The sequence below is a fragment of the Lissotriton vulgaris genome, chromosome 6, assembly GCF_964263255.1.
Source record: "Lissotriton vulgaris chromosome 6, aLisVul1.2, whole genome shotgun sequence".
NCBI lineage: Eukaryota > Metazoa > Chordata > Amphibia > Caudata > Salamandridae > Lissotriton > Lissotriton vulgaris.
In genome coordinates, this window is record NC_141694.1 from 303,694,254 (window position 1) to 303,711,975 (window position 17,722).

The window sequence follows — 17,722 nt, forward strand, 5'->3', positions numbered from 1 at the left end:
TCACCGATCACAAAGCACAGATTTTCAGTAAGCGTCCGAAGACTACCTTACCGAACACAATTCGTAGGACTCCAGTAAGCGTCCGAAGACTACCTTACCAAACACAATTCATAGGACTTTAGTAAGCGTCCGAAGACTACCTTACCAAACACAAAGCTTACCAAATACTCAACTGTCCAGGTTCCAACTGCCAAGGTCTTATAAGCCAAATCAGCCAAACGGCACTCTCTCAGTGATGCGGACACTTCGAAAACTCAGTCGGAGACCGGCGCCACCTGGAAGGTCAGATCGGAAGGAAAGGAAAAAACACCGTGGCAGCCAAGACTCGGGTCACTCGTGGCAGCGCGCGCCCATGGCGGATTTCCAAGCCTTTGTGACGACCTCTCCTTCGGGCATCCGAGTCGCCGATGAGTCCCTTCGTGGTCGCCAATTGAAGTATTTCGGGGTTCCCAAGGCCTACACGCTCCAGAGATTACCCACTTACACAAGAACTATTGGCACGGAAACTGTAAAATGCAAAGAACAAGTTTATTAAAACCCCATGGGGTGGTGGTACACTCAAACAGCACCCTTCGGTAATGCAAGAGGTATCACACCGAACACCGGTGTGACCCCGTTTATATACAGTTTTGGGGCAATAAAAGTTTAGGCGGCACAAGTTAAGACACAGTTTTAGAGACATATATGGTCATGTTTTGGAATACTGCCAGCTCATTGGAGAGTTTCAAACCCACTGGTCAGTTAGCGGCACATTCCTAAAGGTTTACGGGTCAGTGAGAACTGCGCATGTGTGGCTTGACCAGTACTAAAAATAGCCTGTTGCTGGGCAGATGAGAGTGGTCAGTGGAACGGACAAAGGACTAAAGGGCACGTCGGCCACGAGGCCGCTCATGGTCTAAGATGGCCGCTGCGACATTCAAAATGGCATTTATCGTATATAGCCAAGATAAGGAGGACAACGTGTAGGTTCAGCTAGTCGCTAATCCAAGCGGGCCAATTACGACAGAAGTGGCTGAGATTATTTCAAGCATTCTTTCCATCACCTAGTAGTTGTTGCAGTAGGTGTGATGGGTTTGTACAGACATGGGCCCTGTGCTTACTATGCCATAGGAACCATACAAAACCTCACTGATGAAACATTTGTAGGTGAAAACTGAATCTGGGGTTGCTTGTGGTGCCATCTGAAGAGGATTTGGCCTGGAAGTTCGATCCAGACTATTCCTATTGGTAATTGTTTTAGGTGGATGTTTTCCTGGAATGGCACAGTGGGTGAAAAACAAAGGCCTAGAATGAGGTTGAGCACCTGCCAGTGGCTGGGAATAATAAAAGCATTCCTTCCATCACCATGTTGTTTTTGCAATAGACACCCTAAGTAGGATGGGTAAGCACAGATGTGGGCCCTGTGTTCACAGTGCCATAGGACTCAAGCTCTACTTTACTGATGAGACCTTAGTAGATCAAAACCAGCCTGGAGTTGCTTTTGGTCCCATCTTGAAGGGAACTGGCCTGACTGTTTGAACTGGACTGCTGCTATTGAAGCAGGACAAAGACTGATTTGCATTATGCACAATGGGTTAAAAAAGATGGCATGGAATGCAACCTGAGTGATTGCAGTGGCTGAGATTAATTCAAGCACTCCTTCCATCCCCTTGTAGTTTTTGCAACAGTAATAACAGATGAAAGACTAACTAGGCTGCATTGGATCATAACGCTTAATGGTCCTAGTGTGGCTTGCTCTGCTTTTTAACATTAACTAGCCTGCACTGATCATTGACATGTACAAGATTATACAAATCCTAAACTGGTTTCTATGTGTCTTTGGCACTATCTGACTTAGATTTATCCTTGGCACTCAGTTTTGTGTACTGTTTTGAACTGGTTCCACTAGTCTAAGCAAAGTAGACTGCACTGGCCAATCATCCATTTGTATTGATGTTTATCACACACCGATCTACAGTCGACATAGGGCCATATTTATGAAGATTGTAGCACAGGGCAGTGCAGCAAGCTGACTTGCTGCACTGCCATGCATCACAGGGAAAGGGCACGAATGGATCGTATTTAGGGCATACAGCAAATTCCTGTCCTTTTCCTCTGCACTGGCGCACAATGGGCCACCTAGCGCCATTGCAGGTGGTGCAAGGGTGCCTGTGTTGCAACCTATCAGGGGCAGCTTGCTACACATTTACAATCTTTAGAGGCGTTTTCCTATTTATTTGTGCTGTAGACTGCAGCATATATAGAAAGAGGAGGGAGTAAAGAGGATAAATAAAGATAATTCTCCTCGTTATGCCTTTCCTGGGGAGGCGTATCTTTTTGGCGTATTCCCAGGTTTACCATGTTTGGTGAATCTGGGAATTCAACAAAAACCAGGTCTGGTGGCTTAGTCGACTAATGCATCCATTTTAAAGGACTGTGGGGCATATTATCAAGGGAGTTTATCTCCGGTTTTTTGGCTTTAAAAGCCAAGAAAGCGGAGATAAAATTATCTCCCTATTACCAAGCTGTCACTAACACCAGTTAGCGACAGCTAGTAGGAGGTAGCTACCATCTTGGCCCCCACTTTGCATGTCAGTGATATTTATCACTAATGACATGCAAAGTGGGCGTGCCAAGATGTTAGCGACTGGAAACAGTCGCTACATTGCTATCTCCTATTACCAAATTATGGAGATATTCGCGCTAAGCGCGAATATCTCCAAAAGCTAACACCTGCCCTGAGCAGTTCTTAGCGATGTTATCCAATGGGAGGTGGATAACAGAGCAGTTGCTCGGTAATGCATGAATATCGCTGACTTTTCAGCGATATTCATGCATTGCGGCCGATTTTTATCGCATTTGCGATAAACCTTGGTAATATCAAGGTTTATCTGCGATAAAAATCGCCGCAGCTCAGCTGTAAATTTTTGTCTCTAACCAAGCAATAGCGATAATTATCGCTATTGCTTGGTAATATGCCCCTGTGTTCGACCTCGTGGTCACAGGTTCAAATCCTAGTGGGTCCACTTAGCCTTTCATCCTTCTGAGGTCAATAAAATGAGTACCATGGATGTGGGTAATACTAACATCTGTTATTCAGCACCAAGATATGCTTGGGTTAACATGCGCTTTACAAACACATGTGCTGTGTGGGAACAGCCAGCAGAACGCCTCCCTTGTACAGAGTTATGCAATGCAGCACATTTGTGATGTGTTGCATTATTCCATATTTTTGAAGCCACACAAAGTGGCTATGCGTGGCTTCAAAAATATGACTTACAGGTCAGCATCACACATGTACCATGTGGCGTGGTGCAAGCATGACACAAAACTCTCATAAATATTCTCCCTAGTACTTATGGATCTGCAAGTGTCATAAACTGTTTACCCATGCCTTGGCACTTAATGGTCTCCGTTGCCTTCTGACAGCCTAATACACTCATAATCTTTATTTAAGTGGTTCATGGCACTAATAGACCAGCACTGACCTTGGCCACTTACTGGTCTGCACTAGTACTAAACTAGCTTTCACCGACCTTCCACTTAATGATCTATATTGCTCCTAGGCTTTGTTGAATTTATTAATGGTACTACTCGGACTTCATTGTTTTTTGGCACTTAATTGTCTGCACTGGTCTTAGGTGTGTTTGCTCTGGGGATTTATCTGTCTCTAATAATATTAGACAAGGAAGGGGCTTATTCACAAATGGCATTTTGTAGTACTTTAGTAGTACTTCAGCAGTGCCACCAACATACTTGAAAATGCTATTCACTAACTTACATGCGGCCAGTGCCACTGTCTCTCCTATCTTTTATGTGCAGGGATTTCTACCCCAACTGCTTCTCCGTTTGTCTAAGTTGTATCCTTGTGTTCATTCTCATCCCTAGTATGGGAGCCTTGGGGTTTCCATCCACAGTGCCTCTTGTGGTCTTCTATATGTGCAGCAATACTAGTGTGTTGCTCTGAAGAAATGTAATATCTGCCTTCTATACTGGTCTATGTGTGAGACAAAATCCAAACTAGTTTTTCTGTTTTTGTTAGGATTTTTAAATCTGGTAGGCTGAGGGGGGAAATGTTACAATTTTTGATTTTTGTGCCACCGTGGAAGTCTGTTCTCGCTTTGCTTTTGGTTCCATTGCTTTATTGCAGTGTTTCAGTAGTGTATCCAGACACTCCATTTTATCTGCTTTATTTTGTTTGTAGCTGTAGTTCATTTCTTTCCAGAGACAGTCATGACAGTGCACTGATGAATTTATTTGATGTTCCATGGAAGGGCATGCAGTCAATAATGTAGTCACTGCGTGTATCTGTGGGAGTGTTTTTCATCGTAAATCACAGCGACCTTGTTGTGCAAGCAGCACACTCACCTGCAGTTCTCCTTCTATACCTTTCCTTCTTGATCTTTGCTTGGTTAATTCAGTCCGAAGTTTGTGTTTTTAAGAACCCAGATGCTTTTAGAAAAGGGTCACCACATTTGTTTTGATTTCTCACATTTCTCACTCAAGTTTGAAGTATCCACCATTAGCAGACAGTATGCAGCATGACGTTTCAAGAACTTTCGAACTGGATGTTTTTTGGATTTGTTAAAGTGAGGGAGAAATGAGTAAGAATAAAATAAGATGCTATGCAAATGGGTTTTCTATAGAGCACCTTTTGAGAATGATGGTTCCCCTTTTGACTTAAGAGGACAATAAACAATCTGTAGAACAAAAGATACCGAAGCACACGTGATGTATAGTTCAGAAAAGAGTCCCAAAAACAAACTGATTGAAAAAGGATTCCAAAGGAAGAATAGATCAAGGATCTGGAAGAGAGAAAGAGAGAATCAATACTGAAGACAATTCAAAGAACGTGTCATTAACAGAGAGGCCACATCAGTTTTGATGGTGTGATTTAATACATGAGATAAAGCTGACTATGTGTCTGTGGGGAATGCTGAAACAATATATTTTCATTTGAAGTAGGGTGTTGGGGTGGAGAAAGGATCTCTACATGGCTGTGGAAAGAGTGCACCCCTACCTTGAAGTCCTCATTGCAAGCTCTAGTGGTTTTGACTCCCACCTCAGCACCAACAATGGTCATGAGCATGTTCTGACAGGGGCGGCTCCTCCTTTGGAGTGGAGGAGCATAGCACCATTTACGTGTCTCCCAAAGCCACAGAGATAACAAAAATAAAATGGTAATTGATTACCAATTTATTTTGTATCCACCCTTCCTGAACCGAATGACCAGGGAGGAGTGGTGGAGAGAGGGCTGCCTTTGCATTTGTTTAAAATGCGCATGTGTCTTTGGCATGCCGTCTTGAAATGGCCAGCCACACATGTGCACTTTAAACCTCTCAACACAGCTGTCTTAAGACAGCTAGGTTGAGAGCACGTGCAGGCATCCAGTGCCATCAGGAGTGATGGCGCACGCGGGATTACCAGCACAAAAAATTTACCATACTCACCTGGGCCCATAAACATTCACCTTCAACCGTTAATCCTGTTTAATCTCCTGCCTAACAGTATTTTATTCTCTCTAGGACTTATACCTGTACACCATGACTTACCATTCCTTGTCACCTGTACTCTAAATCCTAAGGATCAAAGGGTGTTAGTATAAAAGGGAGTGTGTAACTTTACCTTCATGAAATAACCACAGACCTTTGGGACGTTTTAAACACTTTATCTATGCAATCTTTTGTGCGTTAACAGCCACAATAAGGAAACGAAAGACTTTTCAAGTGGGAAAATAATTATTAAAGCAATAATTCTGCAAGAGTTTAGGGCTACAGTTCTAGACATTGGTACCTGGGAAGGGTGCGAGATGAAAACGGTACAAGGACATACCACATAGATTATATTTACCTAGAATGGTGCGATGACCAATCCTGGCCACGGGCTGGGACAAGAAAGAGGAAAGGGCTCCCGATGAAATCAGGTGCCAAAAGGACAGAACAGGTGCAGGTCAGGACAGATATCCTGAGCTAAGTGCAACACCAGCGTCACACCCCTCTCAGCAGCTAACACACGGACCCCAAATCTTCTTCCTCAGTAAACTCCTGATTCTTCTGTCAGAGTGCTTGACTAGCCCTCTGCTCTCGATTCTTCTTCAGCATACGTTGGATCAGTGACATGTCTGTGACAAGTCGTACAATCTAACTCTCTAAACCTACCTTAGTTATACCATTTTCAAGGGCAATGTACTACCCCCAGTGTTGCAAATATGTGTATTCCCTTCATTTGATTGGTCAGAAAGACAAGGAGAGGTCATCACACCATACCAGTATGAGATCATTTCTATTCAATAAGCTTGATCAATGTTCCCGCCCATAATTTACTTTCCCCTATATCTTATCCCGCCCAGCAATATTACTTCCTTTAGCATACAATGTTAAAACAAAATTTGCAAGTTGTCTTCCTTTTGCAGGTCACAGGGTCATCTTCTCAGGCGCATCGCAGGCAAGACGGTCATTGGAAAGAGTTCAATGCCACCAAGGTCTCTCACTGATCTCGACACATGCGCAGAGGGAATTCAATATGGCGTTGCAAGTCACCCTTCAGGCCCAAATACGAGCTATTGATAAAGTCAAAGAGACACACATTAGAATGCAAAAATAAATGAATGGACTGTATACCACTTATTTCTTCTCTAACCCCATTACTTATTTAACTATAGCATTAATAGTTAAACAGGACGAACAAAGTTCAGTTCAAGCAGCAGCATGTGCATCAGTGTGTGAGACATGAAGAGGCCATCTTTAATACTATTGAGCAGCTGCAAGAATCTCCCACCAAAAGCAAAAGATACATCACACCACGTAGATGTGGCAGACGTATGAGCAGAAGAGTTCCCTCGTTTTTGGTGGCCATTTTTAGAGACTCGGATTACAGTTAGTAGAAAACATAAGCAAGCTTCCCCTAAATACTAGAATTGCCATATAATGCAATACTTACTAATACAAACAAGTTGGTTAATAAATAACATGTTATTTTAGAGGGCTGAATACAAGCACGCTTCTTTATATGTGAAACCTTGCTCCATCAGGAGCGCCTAGAGAGGCCGCTCTCACCAATTTGGGCACTGCTCACATGCTGGTTAACAGCATGTGAGCAGGCCTGGATTGGTTGAGGGAGTTTTCTTGGGCCTGTTCTGCAGTCCCAGCAGAACGAAATCAGAGTGAGGAGGACATAGTCAGGATCCGGTATGTGCTTTTCTATTTTAAATTGATTTATTTTTATTTTGTTCCCACCCTCAGTATATACCAGTCGCCATTGTGTGCTGAGGCCTTTCTGTGATCTGGAGAGAGATCCATAGTGGGGCTCTGTGGTCAAGAAGGAACACCAAGTGCACCTTCCTTTCTTAGGAGAGTGACTACTGTCATTTCCCTGGACTGTAAATGACTGAGAGTGGTGGCATTGCAGTGATTATAAGCCTATTTACCTCTTACAATCCTAGGAAAGCAGCTTACTGGTATCTCTATTATACTAAAATGGTTCTGCCAGTCACCTATATTTAATACTTTTACCATCCATGAGGTGTATGGATGTTGTATATTCTCATGCACTATGGCTGTGTAGATGCTGCAGTGCTTGCAAACAGTGCAAGTGTCTGCTGCCCCAATAGGGTGCAAAATGTATCAGGCATATTTTGGTTAAAGAAAAGTATGCTATACCAGAAAGCAACTTGTGCACCTTGTTGCAAATAATGTGTAGGTGGAAGTTTGAAAGAGAGTAAGGAGGAGGAGAGAAAATACATTCATTCTGAAGAAGATCCAGTCCTGACACACATTTCAAGAGCGCATAGAAAAAAGTGATGGGTGGTATGCTTGAATTAGAATCAGCCGCTGGTAATTACTCATCCCATTCGATAAATTCTTTTGCACACAATGCCACCTCAGTTTGGACCAAGCAATATGCAAAATGTTCTTGCCCTTACTGCAATTGGAACAGACCAACACGGACTGCTAGGGCAGATTCACCCTGAACCGTAATACAAACAACCCAAGACTAGTTTCGCCCTTTTTATGGCTAATTCATCAGGTATAGCTCCATTCCAATGGCACAGTGTGCATTGGAACCACATCTGGGTATACTCTTTGGCATTTAGAGCATCACACTTTGATGGATGGAATGCTTGAATTAATGTAATTTACTGGTAATTACTCTGGACCACATCTCAATTCATTGATATTTTGCACACCATTCTACCTCAGTTTGTATCCAGCGATATGCAAATCAGACTTAACCCTGATCCAATCGGAACAGTCCAGTCCAAGCTGTCAGACCAGGTCCCCCTGGAACCAGAACACAAGGAAACCATGCACATTTAAGAGAGCTGAGCTAATCCGACCCAGGGCTTTTTTTCCTCCCACCGAAGCTAATCCCTAATTAAAATGGAAAGACTTTTGCTATATGAAGCCTTCCAAAACTCATACGATTTTGAAGTGGGATATAAAGCAAAGGTCCTTTTTTGTTTTGTTACTTTTAAGACTCTACAGTAGGTCTATGATGAAACTATCCTTTAAAATATTTTCCAAACAGGACACACGATTGACTTCCAATTTATGAAGTCTCTTTGCTGAAAGCACTTCTGAAGTGAATCAAGTTAAACTAAACAAGGACCTATTAGGTGTAAGCCTTTAAATGCCAAAGAGGATCTGAAAAAAACTTACACAGTTTTATATTATTCTCAAAGGACACTGAAATGTCAATCATTAACTTGTTTCACCTTTGAGACATAATTTTAGTTTTAGTTTGTGTTGCAATGTGTTACAGTACAGTGTGATAGATCTACACTCCCGTTTCTGGTTTGAGATCTCTGATTGTGCGGTAATAGTGTTATACACTAATTATGTATATTACCTGATGATTTACAATTTTCCACTAGTTCCTCTCTTTCTTTCTTCTCTCGTCATATGAAGCTTTGCTTCCTAGTATTGCACCATACAACACTCTGATCTTTCCAAATGCGAAGAAAAATCTGGGCATTACTCTTTCAAAATACACTACCCACTGATTCCATGTAAATCAAGATCAAACAATATCAGAACATAGGTTGTGTGTTTCCCTGAAGAAATTAAGAAAATCTAATCATTTCTATTGAACTTGATTGCTTTTTTAAGTTGTGTCTTTCTTTTCTATTTGTTTAAGTTGAAAAGGAAATGTTATTGATATAATATAAAGCATCTCAATAAAATATAGAAATACAAAATAAAGTTAATTACATCATCTGTTAAGGCAATACAGGGAAGGAAGGGGGGAAGGTGAGGGAAAAGGAGGGAGGGGAGTAAATAAAATTCATTTATATCTGTTTTTAACATAACCACTTATTTATTTTCTAATTTCTAACCAAAAACATAAAAAAATGTAAAAGGTACAAAGAAATAGCATTAATATAAATACAGTCATAAACAAAGGTAATTAAATCATGGGGGTTTAGGTACTTTTTCAACTCGGGGATTATGAACTTGTGTTGCATTTGCAGATAAATCTAGAAAATGAGTAATGGGTGACCACAGGAAATATCTTTTCATCACAAGGGAAATGGGATGGACATATTCTCTATCTAGTCTATGGTTATAACAAACCCCATAACCACCAAGCTTTGTAAGAAATAATGGAAGCATCCTTCCATACCCTGATAATCTGTTGGAAAGCAATTGCAAGGAGTAAATCTATACTATGAATTTTTTTGAATGCGAAACCCAGTCATCAGATACACTAACTAGAAATATATTAACAAAAGTAAAGGGTATTTGTGAATGAAAAATGTTATTGATTTGTCTCCAGACTTGTTTCCAAAAGTTATTAATATGGGGAGGACATAAATAACATGTGTTTTAAATTTGCTGGGGTCGGATTACTAGACCAAAACAAGAAGAAGAAATAGTGGGGTTTATTTTATGTAATGAAACAGGGGTAAGTAAAAGTCTGTTATAAACATAAAATAAAGTTTGAGTAGTGTTGGCAGCTCTAGAAGATTTCCTAATTTTAATCCAAACCCTATTCCAGGTAGGAATAGAAAGGGAAAGTTGAAGGTCATTTTTCCAGGAAAGTTCCACCTCCGTTTTATCTCGAGTGACTGGAAAAGAAGTTAAATGTTTGTATACTTGGTATGCGGATGAAGAGAGAGACAAGACCGAAAGAACAGTAGGAGGTGAAGATGAAGAAGTAGATATGAGCACCAAAGGATTGTAAAATGACTGAATCAGTGAAATTAAGGACGCATATTTAGATGCATAAGAGGCAGGTAAAGAAAAACGTGCTAGAGCTGCTGGAGATGTAAAAACATGACCAACCCACTGTCTTTTAAGTTTTGGAAGTGCCTTATATAAAACACGGCTTCTTGTAATGAGGCTATGTCACACTTTAAATTAGACAAATGAGCTAGTACCCTTTGATGTTTTATGGGTGAAGCCAAACTCTTAACATTCCATGAAATAACTTTTAGAGCCATTTATATAATTTGAGATGATATAAACATTATATAACAATAAATATAACAGTTGAAAAAATTGACATTCTGTAAGTAATAATGTTTAAAAATAAATTTGCAGAACTGTACCAGCAAAATTTAATAGATTAGAAAAGGAAAAAATTAGTTATTAAAAGGGAATAAATAACAAAAAAGAATAGGAGTAGAAACGAAGGGGAGAGAGCAAAGGAAGAACAGGAAAAATCATTAGTGAAAGGGAAAAACTACCTCAAAAAGAACAAAAAAGTTGAAGCAAAAAATGAAAAACAAGTACAATAAGAAAGAAACATAAACCATTAATTTCAAAAGCATAATAACCAACTCCGAACAAATGAACAAAATGAGGGTGGTGGAGCCACGTAAGGAAGATGCAACAACTAACCAGGTAATCCAGGGCGTACCGGGGACTGAGGTCATCATCCAAAGCAGACAGGGGTAACAGAAATCATGTATGAAACAATCCGCACATAACACAAGAGAAAAACAAGAAAGGTAAGTATCACGTAGGGAAGACAGAAAAACTTAGAACTAAATGAGAACAAACACCAATCTTTGGGAGACAGAGCATTGATACCACAAAGTTAAACAGTAGCCAGTCTGGACACATGCATATCTTCTTCTCTGCACTAATCTAAGAACCATAGTAGCAAATCAGAATCTTCGTAATTCGTAATTCCATTTTTATATGTGACTTTGAAAAGACAAGGATGGAACAGGCCAAATCTGTCATTGATTGTACGAAGTGCTGGTCTCATATCCAGGAATTTCGTTCTTCGTTCTGCTGTTTCTTTGCGTAATCTTGAGCAAAGAAGAGATTAGAGCCTTGCCATGAGATACAGCACATAAGTTTGGCTGCTTGCAAGTTCTTCAATAAATCTGTATACTCCAAGAAGTATACAATGATTCCTCTGGGTTTTACGGAAGCGGTTACCATATTTGGACTGCAACCCAAATGATGTGCTCTTTGAATATTCAAGACAGGGGAACAGGAAATATCAAGAACTTGTGGAAGGAATGATTTAAAAAATGAAATGGGACCTACGCCTTCTAAACTATCCACCAAAGCATACATGCGCAAGTAGTCTATTGCAATTCTAAGGATTTTCCACTTACGTTTTAAGTAAAGAAATTAAGGCTTTCATTGAAGGGACTTGGTTCACCACAACCTGAACAGAGTCTACTTGCTGCTCAATCTACATAACCTTATTTTCCATAGTAGACCACTTGTCATCTAAGGCTTGAAGTCTTTTATTTGTTTCCTCCATGAGGGTCAAAGAGCACATATTTCTTCAAGAAGCACATCCATAGCATTTGGTGGAGGAGATGTAACAGGTGAAGGAGGGTCTTTTTTGACACTTTTACTAGAAGATAATGTAGATGAAGTGGTCAATTTAGGAGTAAGTTTGTTGGTGGAAAGAGGAATATTGGATGAGGCAGCTGAAGTTCCCGTCTGGGAGAGTGATATATTACATTCAGAACTTTCCATATTCGCTGAACGTGCAGAATAAGGGTTGTGGTCTGCTAAAGATGAAAATGGTAAGGAAGAGCCAACAATACGACATGTAGATTTCCTTCTCCCCATAGAATTTTGGGCCAGTTTTTGTTAATAGTAAAAGCACAGCAACAGGAGAGTACGAAAGATGATGTGAAGCACCAATAGCAGCAAAGAGTAACTGTTGAAGTATCAGAAAATACCTCCATGAGATTAAGGATAAGTCCAGCGAATAATATTTTGCATGTTTAGATTTAAAATGAAATCATTTTGCTTTACTTCACTTTGCTGTAGAGCAACAGGAGACCAAAATGATCATAATAGCTAGCGTTAAACTTATGAGGGGAAACACGCCATCCTCAGCAAATTGATACCCTTCAAATAGCAAATTCTATGTCTATCTGTCTGTCAAATTAAAATTCACGGTAGTATGTCTTTTTATCCCACGCCGTGGTTATTTCAACATTGTGCACACTTTAAACATTCTGGGATTGCTGGAGGGTTCCCTTCAAACACTTTATTACATTTCTCCCTGACATTGCATCACAAATTGGTAAATAGTGTGCATTAATGGCTATTTATAATGGGAATTAAGACTTCTTCAAAGCATTCCAGTCTCTTCATAGCCAGTAAGAAGCAGCATGGGAAGATAAAATGGTGGGGGCGAGTCCCGAGAGGAGAAATGCGCCGGCCGCAGCTGATGAGAAAGAATGCTCACCAGAATGGAAAAAAGGCAGAAAATGTTTCTGGAGTCCTTCACACCATAAAGTACTCCTTTGGTATGCGGTTAAGAAGCGAAGGTCCGCATGAAAAGGCAACACCGCATCCGAGCCGCAGAGGAGCTCCCTCAGCAAGCAGCCATCTTCTCCTGGCATCAAGCCACACCTGTGTCTTTATTTTCTAAGCTGGCAGAAGTCTAAATACCTACCTGGAATTGGATTACGAACTGAGAGCCAGCTCATATCCTTTTAACCGGAATCAGGTTAGCGTTTCCCCGTAAGGAAAACATACCAACACATGATTTACATTCCCCCTAAAAAAATCCGGCTTTGCATTAAACATTTGTGGGATTTCTTGGGACTTCTGCATTCCATGCTTGGATAAGAAGTCCCTTTCGTTAAAGGTTTCCCAAACTATTTTTCTATTGGCTATTAAGTCACACCAAGTCCTCCTACTAGATAGGTTATGTCTTAGCTTTTGCAATGTTCTTTTATTCATTGATTGAAACTTGACTCAGGAACAGATTAACGCTCAATAACACAGCTGCGACCTTATCACAGGGTTAATTGGTTTATTTCAGATAAACTCAGTTAGTAACATCAATTTAAACAAAGTTCCAAAAGTGTAAATCAAATGTGGAGAAAAGTATTTGTTTAATTCTACATGCTAGATGCACCACATACCAAACCACATACCAAACCATCTCTGGGGAAGTGGAGCTGTATGTTTGCAGATCCCCTTACCCAAAAGCAATGCCAGCTCCCGCAGGAGGCGAGGAGCCAGCATGAACCGTGGGGGCATTGGGGCTCCCCCGACGGTCCCCAATGAAGAGGCCAAGCCTCAGGGAAAAAATTCATGAAAAAAAAGGACAGGACAGCCCCGGGGTATGAGGTCCCGGGGCCTTAACTGGCCAGAGGAGGGGGGCCACGTGACCCCCTTCCAACAAAAAAATAAATAAAGAGGTTGGCCTGGCCCCGGGGGTCTCCCGGGCCAGTAGTAGCCCAGGAGGGGGCCACGTGGCTTCCCTCCCCTGTAAAAAACAAATTATTTAAAAGAAACGGACAGGCCGGCCCCATAATTGGCCTGAGGAGGGGGCCACGCAGCCCCGCTCCCCCCCAAAAAAAGAGGTTGGCCAGGCCCTGGGGGATGGGGTCCCCAGGGCCCCCCCCAAAAAAAGGAAGGGGGCCACACAGCCCCCTTCTAAAAAAAGAAAACAAAAAAAAGCCCCCTCCCAGCAATCCTCTACAAACGCGCCCCGTGGCACATTTTAAGTTGGGGAATTAATTCCACTTCATTCCTGAGGGTACCTGGGGGCCAAATAGCCCACCAGGTACCTCCAGTAAGCTCCACAGGGCTGCATTGCAGAGCGGTGATCCGAGGCACGCCCCTTTTTACAGCTCTCTACACCGCAGATCTGTGGTGCTTACTGGCGGCTGGTGGGCTAGTTGGACCCCAGGGACCCTCAGGATTCAAGGGGACTTAATCCCCCAACTTAAATTGAGCCACGTGGCAAGTTTGCACAGGGGTCCAGGGAGGGGGCAGGGCCTGATGTGACATGTGTGCAAACACGCCCTGTGCACACTTATTCAAGTGATACACCTTGCACTAATCCAGGCAACCCTCATGGTAATTTTAGAGGTCTTTGATAACCATAGAAAGCTGTCAAAATAGTTGCTGCGGAGAGCAGCCTTTAGGCTTATCTTGAAGGAGTGTACAGCAGCTTGCTTTATCAACTTTAATCAATAGTGTAACCTAAATTAAAAAGAACCACACAATGTTTATGTAAAAATAAGTCTATTTATTCTGCAGCACAATCACTAACACATTGATTTATATCCTACCTGGAGATATCAACAAAAACACAAGAATACTTTGAAATAATCAGGGAAGCAGCACAATTATACACTGGTCTCCAGGTGGAAACCAAACCATATATTAAGAAAGTAGAATGCGAAAGGCAAAGGAGAATGGGACTAGGACCAGAAGACTCAGAGGAGCTGGGGACACAAGGAACCAATCAAGGTAAACTAGTAACTCCACGGAGGCCGTGTGCAGAGTGGACACACAGCTGCGTGCCCAATGGAATTCAATGAAGAAGTTTCGTTTGCAGTTTTAGAAAAGAAGGGCCCTCCTGGAGGACACCAAAGAAACCCTTTGGAAGACAGAAGTTTGGAGAGCCACCCCACCCATGGATGCCCCAGGGACCAGGTTACCTGCATCAGGGAAGCCGGGTGCATAGGGGTGAATTGATGTCGGAACCTGCTGTAGACGACAATGGGAGACTTCCAAGAAGATGCCACTGGAGAAGACTGTAAAGGAGTCTAGTGGAATCCAAGGGTGGAATCCTGAAGTGGAAGAACCTGCAAGCAGAGGGTATAGAGTCATGCCACTCGGAGATGATCAGGAGTCACGGAAGGACAATGTCCACCAATGATGAGAGGTTCAGAAGAGACGGCTGTCATGTTGTTGCTGCAGCTGTGAGGACTAGGCAATGCTGAGGAAGACCAGGAGCTGTGCACAAGCTGTTTCATGTTGGATGCCGGTATCTAGGTGGTTGGTGTTCATCAGGACTATGAATAGCTGCAACTGGTGTGGAAAACAAAAAGGTGCAAACCTTAGGGCCAGCAAGGGCCAAGGACTAACCAACTGCAAGAGAGTCAGAGCAGGCCCAAGCATGCAGGGGATCCCACTGAAACAAACGAAGAACCTCGAGAGGACCCACAGACCAGAGGCACAGGAGTCACAAGATGACCTCAGGCAGCTCACCAAAGTCAGAGGCCTACGATGCAGGAGATCAGGAGATGCCGGGAGGCCTCTGCTGTTCAGGAAGTTAGGTGCTAGAGCTTCTTGCAGACCTCTGGAGTGCAGAGCAAACAAGCCTTGGCAATGGCTAGTCGAAGCAGTACACAGGGGTCTGGTCTCAGCAGACCTGATGAGTGATACAGTCCTCTGAATTGCAGGGAAGACAGGTCAGGCCTTTCTAAAGGCACAAAACCAGTACCTGTGTTGCTGCGCCTTCGGTGTCCATGGGACATCAGGAGCAGCAGACAGGTCAGCTTCTTTGCGGTGCCTGCTGATGCAGGGGAGTGACTCCTTCAATTCAAGGGAGATTTCTTCAGGTGTCCTTAACCCCTTGCCTGAGGGGCTAATTCCCCCAATGTGCTGGGAGGAGGGCGGGCGCGTGCAGTACCCCAGTGCTCATGACGAGCTCAGTTCGTCATGAGCCATGGTGGCCGTGTGGTCATGACGAGCTGAGCTCGTCACGACCACGCCCATTCCAATGGAACGCCCAGCACAGCAGGGGAATTATCCCCGTGTGGGTGTGGCGCAACCGTCATGACAAGCTCAGCTCGTCATGAGCACATGGCCACCGTGGCTAATGACGAGCTGAGCTTGTCATAAGCATGGGAGGGGTTAATGCTCACATGGTCTTCTGGAGAATCTGAATGAAGCACAGGCACAGACAACGCAGAAGACTTGAAGAACAGCTAGACCAGGAGCCGCAGGAATCTTCCTGGTACAGTCTTTGTTCCAGTCAAAGTTCAACAAAGTCCAGGTGTCCAGACGATTGAAGAGTCATGTTGTTTTAGAGTTGAGTCCGATCCCACTATGAATACTGTCTGGGAGGATACAGTCTGGGAGGTGGTCACACCTCCCTTCGACAGGAAACCTATTGTTCTACCTTTCCCTACTTGAGCTTGGCTCAGCTCAGTAAGAGGGCAGAACCATGTCTGTGGTCAACAGCAGCACTAGCTTCCCAGTACATGGGATCATACTTCCAGCACCGGAATTGGTGTTAGGGTATGATTCTAATATGTTTGATACCAAACATGCCAAGGTTCAGTGCAGCTACTATATAGTTAGACATCTCGTAATGACTGATGTCCACTATATGTCTTAAGGTGGCCAATCGCACTTACAAATCCTGGAAAATAAACCATGGGGTTTGTAAGGGCGTCCCGCTCCTTCAGGGGCACCCTCACACTTGCAACCAAGCACTCTGCACTCAGGACTGAAGAGATTGCCAGAGGGATAACTTATAGGTTTTAAGTGCAGTGACCTCAGATATAAGGAAACTTATATTTGTCCTGAGAGGTGAAAGCACCAGCACCAGCTCACACAGGCTGCAATGTTCAATCTTTTGTGCAGACTACTGGAATTCTCTTCTGAAAAGTCTCAAAAAGATTTGCGGGAGCTCCAACCTATGCAAATATGCTTATGTCAAACTTTGAACAAGAAAATATCCTTCAAGAACCAATGTGGATTGAACACTTAATATCGTATAAACGCTACATAGACGATATATTCATAATATGGAATGGAGCAAAAATTCCCTCTTGGACAACATAGAAAAGCTGAATCAATGTCATCAACACATTAAGTTCATGTATAACATCAGTAATCAAAGCATAACGTATCTGGATGTTAAGATTGAAATCAAAGACAATACCTTGAAGACAAAAGTGTAACAAAAATCCTCAGACCGGAAAAGCGGCTTACATTTCCAAAGTTTTCACCGGCAATCATTGAAAAATCATCTACCATTTTCACAATTTTTAAGAATAAAACGCATTATCAACACAGAGGAACAAACACAACAAACCATTGAATTTTTCGTTAAACGATTCATTCAAAGAGGATACCCAGAAACATTGGTTAAGGAATCAACTGAAAAAGTTGGAAAAATTGAAAGATCGACTTTGTTAAATCCAAGAACTAAAAAAAGAAAAGAGTTTCAACATATGTATTCTGAAACATTCAACTGAGGCCAATAAAATCAGAACCATCATAAAAAAGCATTGGCATCTAATAGAGAATGAGCCAGAATTAGAAAGCATCAGAAAACAAAAAAACATTTTTGCTTTCCAATTGTCAAAAAATTTAAAAGAACTGTTAACTAAAAAAGCCAAAAAAAAGAATCACAAAAATTTCAAAGGTCTGCAAATCTGTGGAAATTGTACACATTGTAACAAAGTCATAAAAGGAAAGGAGTTTTTACATCCCTTGAAATGTACCATAATCAATCTAAAACACAACAGCACTTGTGATGCCAAGAATGTAATCTATGCCAT